Genomic DNA, 12980 nt, shown 5'->3' on the forward strand with positions numbered 1-12980 from the left:
AAGGAGAGAATCCTGAAAGCAGCTAGGGAAAAGAGAAGTTTTACATACAAAGGCACGCAACTAAGTTTAAGCTCTCAGCAGAAAGCATGCAGGCAAGAAGACAATAATGAGACATATATAAAACCCTGAAAGAAAAAAACCTTCCAGCCAAGAATCCTCTACCCAGCAAAACTGTCAATCAAATACCACAGTGTAATCAAAACATTCCAACACACACAGAAGCTAGGGGATTTTGCCAAAGTCAACCCTACACTTCAAAACATCTTAAATGGAGTTCTTTGGACTAAGAACTAATAAGAACAGACAACAACCAGAGACTGACATATGTGGCAGCACCACCCAGAACTCAATCAACAAATGGAAGAGTACAGAACAGAACAAAACTAAAAGAATGAGGTCAGTCTATTATCAAAACAATCAAAGAAGGTAAAAATAGGAACAGAGATCCAGGTGGTGAGGAGGTCAGGTAGATTACAGGACAAAATAGACTGTTTTAAATGAAGGGAAAAGGTAATAGAGTATAAAGTAATCTCAAAGGAAATTAATACTTTACAACATACCAAGAACATGAAAAGCTAAGAAGAACATGGAAACATTAAAAATATGAAGAAACTGACAAGAACACACAAAAAAAACCATGAACTCAGCACAAGAAGACATGCAGAACAAAGAAACCAGCAGCACCAAAAACAACAACAACAAAACCATAACAACAGCAATTAACTCATACCTATTGAATATTAGACTAAATATCATTGGATAAAATGCACCAGTTTAAGAGACTGAGAGTGGTAGAATAGACAAGAAAACAAGATCCTTCAATATGCTGCCTGTAAGAAACACACCTTACACGCAAAGACAAAAATAGACTAAAAGTCAAAGGATGAAAAAAAATACTAAGCTAATTGGAAAAAAAATGAGCAGGAGTAGCAATACTAATCTGTGATAAAATAAACTTTTAGGCAAAAACCAGCATAATAGATAAAGATACACATTATCTCATGATTAAAGGGTCAATTGAAGAAGATATAAATATCTATACTCCCAATGAAAGAGCTCTACAATATATAAAGCAAACTCTAATGGATTTGAAAAAGAAATAGACAAATCTACAATAATAGTGGGAGATTTTAATACACCACTTTTGAAAGAGGATAGAAAAACCAGAAAGAAATTTGATGAAGACACAGAGGAACTAAACAGCCAACTGGACCTCATAGATGTATACAGAGCATTCAACCCAACAACAGCACAACACTCATTCTTTTCCAGTGCACATGGAACATTCTCCAGAATAGACCATGAGTTAGGCCATAAAACAAACCTCCATAAGTTTACAAACATAAAAATACTAAGAACCATCTTCTCAGACCACATTGCTATCAGATTAGAAATCAATAGGAAGATCAAGGAAATAAAGCTGAATATATGGAAACTGAATAGCACCCTGATTAAAAGCTACTGGGTAGTAGAAGAAATAAAATGTGAATTCACAAAGTTCCTAGAAACAAATGATAACAAACACAACATACCATAATCTTTTGAACACAGCAAAAGCAGTGCTGAGAGGACAATTTATTGTAGTAAATGCACACATCCAAAAAGAAGAAAGAACCAAAATTAATACATTAACACAACATCACCAACAACTAGAAACAGACCAGCAAAGTAAACCTGCAGTAAACAGAAGAAGGGAAATAATAAAGATTAGAACAGAAATAAATGAGATAGAAAACAGAAAAACTAGAAAGAATCAACAGGACAAGAAGTTGGTTCTATGAAAGAATTAATAAAATCAACAAACCATTGGAAAAAATGAAAAGAAAAGAGGCAGAAGACACAAATAACACCCATAAGAAACCACATGGGTGATGTCACAACAGAACCAATAGAAATAAAAAGTATAATAGAATATTTTGAAGAGTTGCTGTTCAACAAATTTGAAAATCTAGAGGAGATGGATACGTTTTTATAGAAGCATGACCAACTTAAACTTACTGAGTGAAGTAGAAAACGTGAACAGACATATAACACAGGAAAAGTTGACCAGGTAATCAAAAAACTCCCAAACAAAATAATCCAGGCCCAGATGGCTTCACTGATGAGTTTTGCCAAACATTCAGGGAAGAGCTGTCACCACTTCTACTCAAATTATTCCAGAATATAGAATAAGATGGAATACTTCCTAATACATTCTATGAAGCAAAACCCTCATACCAAAACCAAGGAAGGATATCATTAGGAAAGAAAATTATAGACCAATATCCCTCATGAACATAGTTGCAAAATTTCTCAACACAATCCTGGCCAACAGAATTCAACAACACATCAAAAAAAAATAATACATCATGACCAAGTGGGATTCATATCAGGGATGCAAGAATGGTTCAACATTAGAAAGAAAGAAAAAAAAAAAAATCAGTGTAATCCACCATATAAATAAGAAAAAGGAAAAGAACCACATGATCATATCAACTTATGCAGAAAAGGCATTTGACAAAATTCTACATCCACTCCTGATAAAAGCACTCAACAATGTAGGGATTGAATGGAAATTCCTCAACATAATTAAGAGCATATATACAAAACCAAAAGTCAATATCACTGTCAATGGAGAGAAACTGAAAACCTTCCCTTTGTGAATAGGAACCAGACAAGAATGCCCTTTATGACCAATCCTATTCAATATTGTTTTGGAAGTCTTAGCCAGTTATAAGGCAAGATAGAGAAATTGAAGGTATCCAAATTGGCAAAGAGGAAGTAAAACTCTTATTTGCAGATGATATGATCCTATACATAGAAAACCCCAAAGACTCAGCAAAAAACAAAAAACTACTGGAACTCATTGGAAGATTCAGCAAAGTGGCAGGATACAAGATCAACATACAAAAATTAGTTGTATTCCTCTATACTAATAATGACAGAACTAAAAAGTAAATGAGGAAAGCAATACCATTTACAATAGCCACCAAAGTATGAAATATTTAGGTATAAATTTAACCAGAGAAACAAAAGATCTATACAAAGAAAAGGACAGAACACTACTACAAGAAACCAAAATAGATTTACAAAAATGGAAGAATATACCATGTTCCTGGATAAGAACACTTAACATTGTGAAAATGTAAATATTACCTGAAGGGCCCCGAGCCTGATCAACAAAATGGCATTGCAACTACCCTCTGAATAAAGTCCTGCTTGAGCTTCCAGTCTCCTGGAAAGCTTAAGTCTTATTACACCTGGAGACCCTACCCCCTTGGTCTCCTTTGGTGACTTAGAGTACCCCCTCCCAGGTTTACTCTCAATAAACCTGCCAGCTGTTGAAGCCAAGATTCTCTCCTTGTCTCCTTCTTTCTTTTCCTTACATTTTGGCACCCAAAGTAGGGCCAAGGGAGAGTAAGCCGAAGCTCCCCAGCTGGTTCTAGGTTGCCTTTGCCCCATTCCCCCACACCTTCTTCCCTTCCTCTCCTTAGATCAAAGGCGCGTAGGGTAGTCGTGCGGAAGCCAGATGGGAGAATCCTAGACGTGAGATTAACTTTTCCTTCTGAGACATCTCAGAGTTGTAAGCAAACCAAGTCCAATTGAGGAGGCGTGGACGGGGTTACTCTCCAGCAGCCTCTAAAGGGACTTGTAGCGTTCACAACTTTGGTTGCCTGTCTGGGCAGTTGTCTCCCTTTTTCTCCTTCTTAACCTCTTGGCTCCAGCAGAACAAAGGACCACATTGCAGACCAGCTCCAACCATCCACCACCGGCTGATTCCTCCCTAGTTGTTCCCACAGGGAAGGTAAGTTGGCCTTCGGAGGTTTTCTCTAAGGTACCTAGAGAACGCCTCCTTCGGACCCGGACATAAGGCCTTCACAGGCCTTCCTTATATGTCTCAGGGGCCTGCCGTTAGAACAATACGTATTGGGGATGCTCTGGTTGTTCTTCTGGCTCTCCCTCCTGCCTCCGGCCTCAATATTTCTCTCTTCGGGTCGCCCTGTAGAGAAACATCGTGTGCCCCGGCCAGCCCCCTCTTACCTCTCCCTCTGGCAAGACCTCACAAAAAGCCTTATCCTCCATGCAGCTAGCCCATTCTAAGCCCCACCCTCCCTCTCCCAAACCTCTCCTAGCTATTTAGCCACCCTCTCTGTCTCTCTTTCTCTCTCCAGTGGACTGCAAAAGATTGCAGATTCAGTCCAGGAGGATTCTGAGGTTCTGACTGGAGCACACCCCTGAACCTAGGATCTCTTTCTCCGACTGCTCATATATGAGAAGCCCGCTTTTCTCCTCTCTCTCTTTTTTTCTCTCTCCCTCTGCAACTGACTACGAGGGATCATGGACCCTTTCAAGAGGATTGCGAGGCCAGGCCAGGGCACCCCTGGTGGTTCTCAAAACTCTTGTAAAGTCCTTTTCCCCAACTGCTCACTTCCAACAAGTCCGTTTTTTCTTTTACATGGCTCCAGATCTCAGAGGCCATTCTGCCAGATCTTTCCTCATCCAACACCTGTCACAAATTCCTGGGTCTAAAAAGTCAGCCCTCGGAACCTTCTCCCGAGGATCCCAGGAAATTCTGCCTTGTCCCCTGATCCTCGGAGGATCACTCGGACTCCCCTAGCAGAGGACGCGGGGAAGCCCATAATCCTCTCCAGGCCATCCAGTCCGATAGTCGGACCTCTGGCCATCTCCATTCTCACCTGTAAGAAGGCAGGCACAGCCTTCAGCAGTGACTCCTTGACCCACTCAGAACGGGAGCTGGGGCTTTGCAAACTACCCCCTCCCTCTAGGCTGTCTTCTGACTAACCTAAAGAAATTACAACTAACATAAATCAATCTGAAAAATAATTAATTTTTGCAATATAGGCTAGTTGCAATTAGTCAGTGGCCAGAAAACAGCACTTTTGATTTCCAAATTTTCAGAGACATCGACAACTTCTATAAAGAAATGGCAAAATGGCAGTTTCCTCACTTCCAAGCCTTTTTCTTCCTCCACGTTTTTTTCCTCCACTTTCACCCTTTCCCTTGCTTGGCTCTCCAATTAACCTGCATCCTCCTGAATCTCCCTTTGATCCTGCAAATGAACATCCCCACCTTATCACCTTATTGCTCATCTGAACCTTTTCCCCTTCAGCTCCCTTCCCTCCTCAGTGCCCCCACCCTTCTCTAGCTCCACCCCCTCCTATACTCCAACCCCTTGCATCCCTAGATTCCACAAATTAGAATAACACCTGGCCCAGTAACAAGATCAAAAAGATCCCTAATCCTTTTTCCTCACAGAGAAGTTGCCAGCTATGAATGACCCACCTGTATCCATGTCCGTTTTTCCCTCTCTGATCTCTCTCAAACTGAGAATAGGCTAGGATCTTTCAACGAAAATCCAGCAAAATTCAGAAAAGAATTTCTCCATCTTTCACAGACTTTCTCCCTGACCTGGTAGGATGTCTATACAATCCTCAATAGCACACTAAAGACAGAAGAGAAAGATTTAATCTGGAGGGTGGCAGAAACATATGCTGATGATATGCACGATCAAGCCCCTCCCCACTACCCTGTATCACAGGAAGCAATACCCTGAACTGATCCAAGGTGGGATTATCAGACTCCAGACAAAGGGCCCTCCAAGCTAGAACATATGATCTCCTGCCTCGCAAATGGTATGGACAGACATGTCCATAAGACAGTCAATTATGAAACATTAAGGGAAATAACTCAAGGGCCAGAAGAAAACCCTGCCTTTTTCTTCTCCTGCTTAACTGAAACAATGACTAAAAATACCAAACTTGACCCTGAGTCACCAGAAGAGAGAACTTACCTCCAACTCCAATTTATTTCCCAATCAGCATCAGATATTAGAAAGAAATCACAAAGATAAGAATGAGGGTCCCAAACCCCTCAGGGGGAGCTCCTTGATGCTGCCTTTAAAGTCTTCAATAATAGGGAGGAAGAAAAGGGCAGAGAAAGAAAGGCAGCTCCAGCAAAAAAACTCACCTAAGATGCTGGCCTATCAAGGGACACAAGGCTGTCAACCCCCAGGAAAGTGTTTCCAGTGTGGAAATGAAGGCCACTGGGTAAAAGCATGCCCTAACCCTAAGCCTCCTACAAAGCCATGGACAACCTGTGGACAATGGGGACATTGGAAGATGGACTGTCCCACACAGAAGCCATCCCTCAGAGAGGGAATCCCTCCCAAAAAAACCACCTGAAAATGGCCTGGCATCCCTCCTGCCACTAACGGAGTAATGACGTGGCCCAGAATCTCACAGCCTCCCATGTCCCCCCTGAGTTCTGGGTAAAAGGAAGTGTCACTGGAAAGACAATCTCTTTCCTACTCGACACAGGGGCCAGCCTATCTGTTCTAACTGAATTTGCTGGGCCACTTTCTCCTTCACTGACTATAGTAATAGGTATGGAAGGATTCCCAGAAACCCACCTCCAAACACCCCCAGTGCCCTGCAATTTCCAAGGACTATCATTTACCCACGCCTTCCTGGTGTTACAATGTTGTCCTACTCCCTTACTAGGATGAGATATCCTACAAATAATTAGGAACCACCCTATATTTCACTCAACTAAACCCCTCCTGCCCCTATATCCTATTTTGCAAATCCCAAATACTCCCGAACACAATAGAACCCCCTTTGCCTGGGGTCAACCCTATAGTCTAGGACACCAATACCCCAGCAATAGTAGCACATCATTCACCTGTAGTCATCTTGCTGAAAGATCCTCAAGCTTATATATCTGTTCCCCAGTACCCTATATCCCCTGAAGCCCTATATGGTTTAAAACCCATAATTACCCCCCTCCTAAAGACCCATCTCCTTATCTCTATCAACTCCCCTGTAATACCCCCATCTTACTTGTAAAAAAACTGGATGGAACTTTTAGACTAGTTCAGGAGTTACACCATATGAATGCAGCCGTAATCCCCACCCACCCAGTCGTGCATAACCCCTACATTATCCTCAGCCATATCCCCCCTAGCACTACCTATTTTCCAATACTGGACCTAAAAGATGCTTTCTTTTCCATTTCTATATTCTCTGAGTCCCAACCCCTATTTGCCTTTACCTGGACAGACCCCAACACCCATATAAGTCAACAGTTAGCCTGGACTGTATTAGCCTAGAGTTTTGGGGACAGCCCCCATTATTTTGGCCAAGCCCTCCAAAAGGACTTAAAGACACTTAACCTAAAGCCCAGTATTATCCTCCAATATGTTGATGACTTGTTATGCTCTCCCTCCTTGTCCTTCTCCCTCCAGCATACCATCCAGTTATTAAATCAACTAGCACAGTGGGGCTATCAGGTGTCCAAACACATAGCCCAAATAACAAAGAAAAGAGTAACTTAGCTAGGCCTCTCCCTAACACCAACCACTAGAGGAATATCAGAAGATTGAAAAAAACTAGCAAAAGCCATTTCTTTTCCCAAAACAAAAACACAACTCCAGTTTTTCCTATGTGTAGCTGGCTATTTCTTCATCTGGGTTCCAAACTTCACACTAATTGCAAAATCCCTATACCAACTTATAAAAACAGAATCCCCAGAAATTATACTTAATTCATGAGACACGATCAATGCCTTTAACCTCTTAAAACAAGCATTAACTGAAGCCCGTTCTCTCAATATCCCTAATCATAAGCCCTTCTTTCTTTATGTCACCACAAAACAGAAGCAAGCCCTAGGACTCCTGGCACAAACAGCAGGAGATACCCCACTGCCTATAGCTTATTTCTCCAAGCAACTAGACTCTGCATACCAAAGATGGCCAGCCTGCATGAAAACCTTAGCCAGCACAGCTGAGGCACAAAAATTAACCGTATACCAACTATCAACTATCTTCTCTTCACATAACCTACAAGATATGCTTAGCTGCAAAGCACTCTCTTTGACCTCTGACTCATGACTTCAATACCTTTATGCCACCCTTATCCATCCATGTATCACCTTAAAAAAAGTCCCTCTCTTAACTTAGCTACTCTTTTACCTCCAACTGAGAACCCCTAAACAGACACAGATGACCATGACTGTCTGTCTACAGACCGTTAGCCACTCTCAAACAATCTACCATCACTTCCTAGACATTCCCATCCTAGAGGCCCCTAACTTGTCCATAGATGGAAGTTCCACTAAATCTCCACCCTCAAAAGCAGGATATGCCATTATCAAAGCTCCCCACCTCACTCCGACAGCAAAACATGGACTCCAGCCACAGTGGTTGAAGACTTATCCCTCTACCAGGGAATACATCCCAACAGGCCGAACTCATAGCCTTGATAAGAGTCCTTATTCTAGATAAAAACCAACAAGTTAACATATTTACAGATTCAAAATACATATTTAATATCCTCCACTCAAATGCACAGCTTTGGACTGAAAGAAAACACTTAACTGCATGAGGCACTCCCGTAATAAATGCAAAATTAATTAACAGGCTCTTAGAAGCAGCCCTCCTAACTTCAAAGATAGCCCTACTCCACTGCCGCAGTCATCAAACTGACTCCAGCTACACCTCTGAATATAATCAGCAAGTCGACTGCCTATCCAAATCAGCTGCAGCCCACAACTCCAACACACCAACCCATAGTACCCAAGCAATATCACTTTTCCCACCAGCTCTCATTCCCCCTAGTACATATCTGACTTGTGCATACCAGACTATCCCTTTCTAACTCTTTACTCGTTTTTTACAACAGCTCCAGGAATTATGGCTACAAAGCACCTTTCTTTCTTTCATCCCCACCCAAATCTCCTTCTCACTCTCTTTACTCTTCATTCTGTCCCAGCCAACCCTTACCTGTCACCAATTCAACATTTAACAGACCTCTCAGCCTACCTCTTATACCAAGCTCTATCACAACACATAAATGATACATGCTGGATTTTCAGCCATTCTAGTCCCATTTTGAACATGGATAGAAATCTAAGCCTCCCTAGCTTTCTCAATACCCCAAAAAGTTCCAATATTCTCCTCTAAACAGATCGTCGCAAACATGCCAGAAGCTGAGAACATTCTACAGGGTAGCCAAACATTCATCCAACCCCTCCGGTACCCTACAACACCCACCACAGGACCAATAGGAAGGAAAGGCCCAAGATCTAACATCCCACCCTGTCTTGTATATTATTTGACCCAGTTTTTCATCAGACTCTCCTGTAGGAAATTTCAAAACCCCTTGCATACAAACCCTAAAACTCCCACCACTCACATGTATAAACTCCTATAGCTCCACAACAGGAGCCCCTAAAGTTTGTAGCCTCAAACAATCCCTCTTTAACCACTGCCCCTCAGTCACCAACCCCCTAAGATTTTCTCACCCCTCTCATATTACACCACCAATAGGATCTACAACAACTTCACAATACTGTGACTCCAGACACCCCACAACCACTGATTACCCATTATTCAACATGTGCCTCAAGGCAATAGGCCCCCAAGTCAGGAGAGGCTGTCACATGTTACCCATTAATAACACTGTTTCTGCATACTCAAACCCACAGGTTAGCACTAGAAGCAAACCTCAACTCCAGCCTTGCCAACTCCATCCTCCTACAACCCTTAGGAGCAGCCCACTTGGCAACTTCCCTGTCAGCATGGGAAAGAGCAGCACATGTGGACAGGCCGCAACATTTCTTAACTTTCCAAATCCAAGGATGTATTAACCCTTACCAAGAGTATTTTTCCTATGTGGGAAAAAAACTTTACATTTTCCTACCTACTAATTGGACTGGTACATGCACCCTAGCGTACATATCCCCACCCATAACCTATTCTTTTGAAGATCAACCTATATTACTCCCAATAAAACCTCCCTTGAGCTGAAACACACGTGCCTTATAACTTATCCTCCTATGCAGCAGGCATAGGAACCAGAGCAGCAGGAATTTCAGTCTCTGCCACCCTATCCTCCTCCCTGCAAGAAAGCTTAGATGAATTAGCTCTACAACTATTCAAGATCAGATTGACTCCCTAGAAGGAGGCACCTGCATATTTCTCAATGAGGAATGCTGTTGTTTTTTGTTTTGCTTTGTGAACAAATCAGGCCTAGTCTGAGATGGTATAAAGAGATTAAAAGAAAAAGCAGCAAGGCTGAATTCCAACAATTCTCCAAGCTCATGGCTCACACAAAATTTCTGCCCTTGGTTATTACCCTTTGTAGGACCGCTTCTCTTCCTTTGTCTGGGAGCTGTATTCCTGCCTTGTATAATAAATTCTTTCCAAACATTTCTTGCAGGCTGACTCACTACCATTGCAAAATATCAGGTGGCAACCACTCTTCTGTTATAGACTCACCCCGTTTATGCCCCATAAATCAGCAGGAAGCAGTCAAAGAGACATGTCTGCCCTTATCCCCCTAACACCAAGAGTCTGGAATGAAGGACCCTGGGCCTGATCAACAAAATGGCATTGCAACTACTTAGCACTGAATAAAGTCCTGCTTGAGCTTCTAGTCTCCTGAAAAGCTTAAGTCTTTATTACACCTGGAGACCCATCCACCCACCCACCCCCCAGGTAATTCGAGGTCTCAGGAAAATCTCCATACTCCCACCCCCACCCCCCACCCATTGTAAACTCCCCAGAACTGTATCCAAAGCACACCACCTTAAATACCCCAGTTTGTAAGAGAACAGCTGGGCTCTGGTCTCCTTTGGTGACTTAGAGTACCACCTCCCAGGTTTACTCTCAATGAACCTGCCTGCTGTTGAAGCCAAGACTCTCCTCATCTCTTTCTTTCTTTTCCTTATACTACCCAACACAGTCTACACATATAATACAATCCCAATCCAGATTCCAATGACATTCTTTAGAGAGATGGAAAAAACAATTACAGACTTATATGTAAAAGAAAACACTGCTTAAGAAGAAGAACAAAGATGGAAGCCTTTCACTCCCTGATTTCATAATTTACCTCTACATGGCTACTGTGGTCAAAACAACCTGGCACTGGTACAATGAAAGATACATAGATCAATGGAACATAATCTAGAATCCAGAAATTAACTCATCCACATATAGCCAACTGATCTTTTTCAAAGTGTCACTGAATGGGAAAGACATAGTCTCTTGAACAAATGGTGCTGGCAGAACTGGAAATCAATAGGCAAAAGATTGAAACAAGACCTTTACCTCACACCATATACAAAACCCAAAATATCAGCATGGATTAAAGAAGTAAATGTGAATCCAAGATTTATAAAGCTCATCAATGAAAAAGAGACAAATTTAAGGGCTCTAATCCAGGGCACACACAGACTATGAAACATTGCAAAAATTACACAAACAAAAGAACACAAAATAGATAATAGGGACATTCTAAAAATTAGAAACTTATGTGAATCTAAGGGTTTCACCAAAAGAGTAAAAAGGGAGCCTACAGAATGGGAAAAAATCTTTTGCAATGACATATCAGACAAGGGACTAATTTTTTTAAATCTACAGGAAACTACAACACCTCTACAAGAAAAAACAAGTAACCCAATTAAAAAATGGGCACAGGACAAGAACAGACACTTCACCAAGGAAAGCACTCAGGCAGCCAACAAACATATGAAGAAATGTTCATAATCATTAGCCATTGTTGTTGTTGTTGTTGTTGTTGTTAACTGCCATTGAGTCTATTCCAACCCATAGCAACCCTGTATAGGGTTTCCAAGGAACAGCTGGTGGGCTTGAACCACTGACCTTGAAGTTCAAATGGCTTTGCCGTCTGGAGCATTAACCCACAGCCCCACACCAGGACTCTCATTAGCCATTAAGAGATGCAAATCAAAACAACAATGGGATATCATCTAACACTAGCAATAACAATGAAGTTCACAAAATCAGAGGACAATAAATGCTAGCAAGAATGTGAAGAGATGGGACCCTCTTACATTGCTGGTGTGAATTCAAAATGGTCCAACCACTCTGGAAAACAGTATGGTGCTTCCTCAGAAAGTTGGAAATAGAAATACCTTATGATTCAGAATTCCTCTATTTGGTATATACCCACAAGAAATATGAGCCATAACATGATTAGATATATGAACATCAATGTTCATAGCAGGACTATTAACAATAGCAAAAGATGGAGACAGCCTAAGTGCCCATGAATCGAAGAATGGATAAACAAACTTTGGTACATACACACAATGAATATTATGCTATCTTGAAGAATAACAAGGAAGCTTCAAGCCACTGCATAACATGGATGAACCTTGAGGACATTATGCTAAATGAAATTAGTCAGGCAAAATAGGACAAGTATTGCATATGACCATTATTATAAAAACTTAAGAAAAAGTACCCAAACTAAAAGGGAGAAAAAACTTTGCTGATTATTGGTGGGGGTGGAAGGTGGACGGAGGTGACAGCAGAGCACAGGGTAGGGGTAGACACATCATAGTTCAGGTGTTGGGGAGAGCCATACATAAAAATAGGGATGATGGTAGAGGGACAAGGTAGATAAGGGTACACTGAGACAAGTTTACATGGGCTAAATGGGAAAATGGGAAATAGTGATGTATTAAACAATGGGGCTCTGTGATACAGGGATTGAGGCATATTCTCAAGAGGAGAAATAATGTTAATATGCTTGATTGTCTTATGAATATTTGTTTTCCCTTGCCTGCTATTTTAAAATAGACGCTTGAGTGGGATATAAAGGAATGTCAGGAAACATAATTGCAGCTTGTAAGCCCGTCTTTAGCCTATAACTGATTGGAATACCTAAAAGGAGTGCTAGAATTTACCCAGTGAAATAGGCTTCTTGCAGAGACTTGGAGTTAGAAAACCAAAAAGGAAGAATATGCTCTGCATCTGTGAAGCTGAAAGACCTGAAGGAAACATTCAAGCCTTAACTTGCATTACTGAAGGAATCTATAGGCAAATTATAGAATGATGACAGTAAACATAAAAAAAAAATATGGAAGGAAAATGCAGATTCATGGTATCAAAAAGAAATGGCTGATATTTAACCATTTCAAGAGGTAGCATATGATTAAGAACTAATGGTACT

At 41.3% G+C, this 12980-nt stretch overlaps 1 pseudogene; it reads left to right on the forward strand.

The window, feature by feature from the left end:
• The first annotated feature begins 8975 nt into the window (after window positions 1–8975).
• Window positions 8976–12980, forward strand: part of LOC102829231 — an 83156-nt pseudogene continuing 79151 nt past the window's right edge.

Source organism: Chrysochloris asiatica, unplaced genomic scaffold (genome assembly GCF_000296735.1).
Source record: "Chrysochloris asiatica unplaced genomic scaffold, ChrAsi1.0 scaffold00131, whole genome shotgun sequence".
Taxonomy (NCBI): domain Eukaryota; kingdom Metazoa; phylum Chordata; class Mammalia; order Afrosoricida; family Chrysochloridae; genus Chrysochloris; species Chrysochloris asiatica.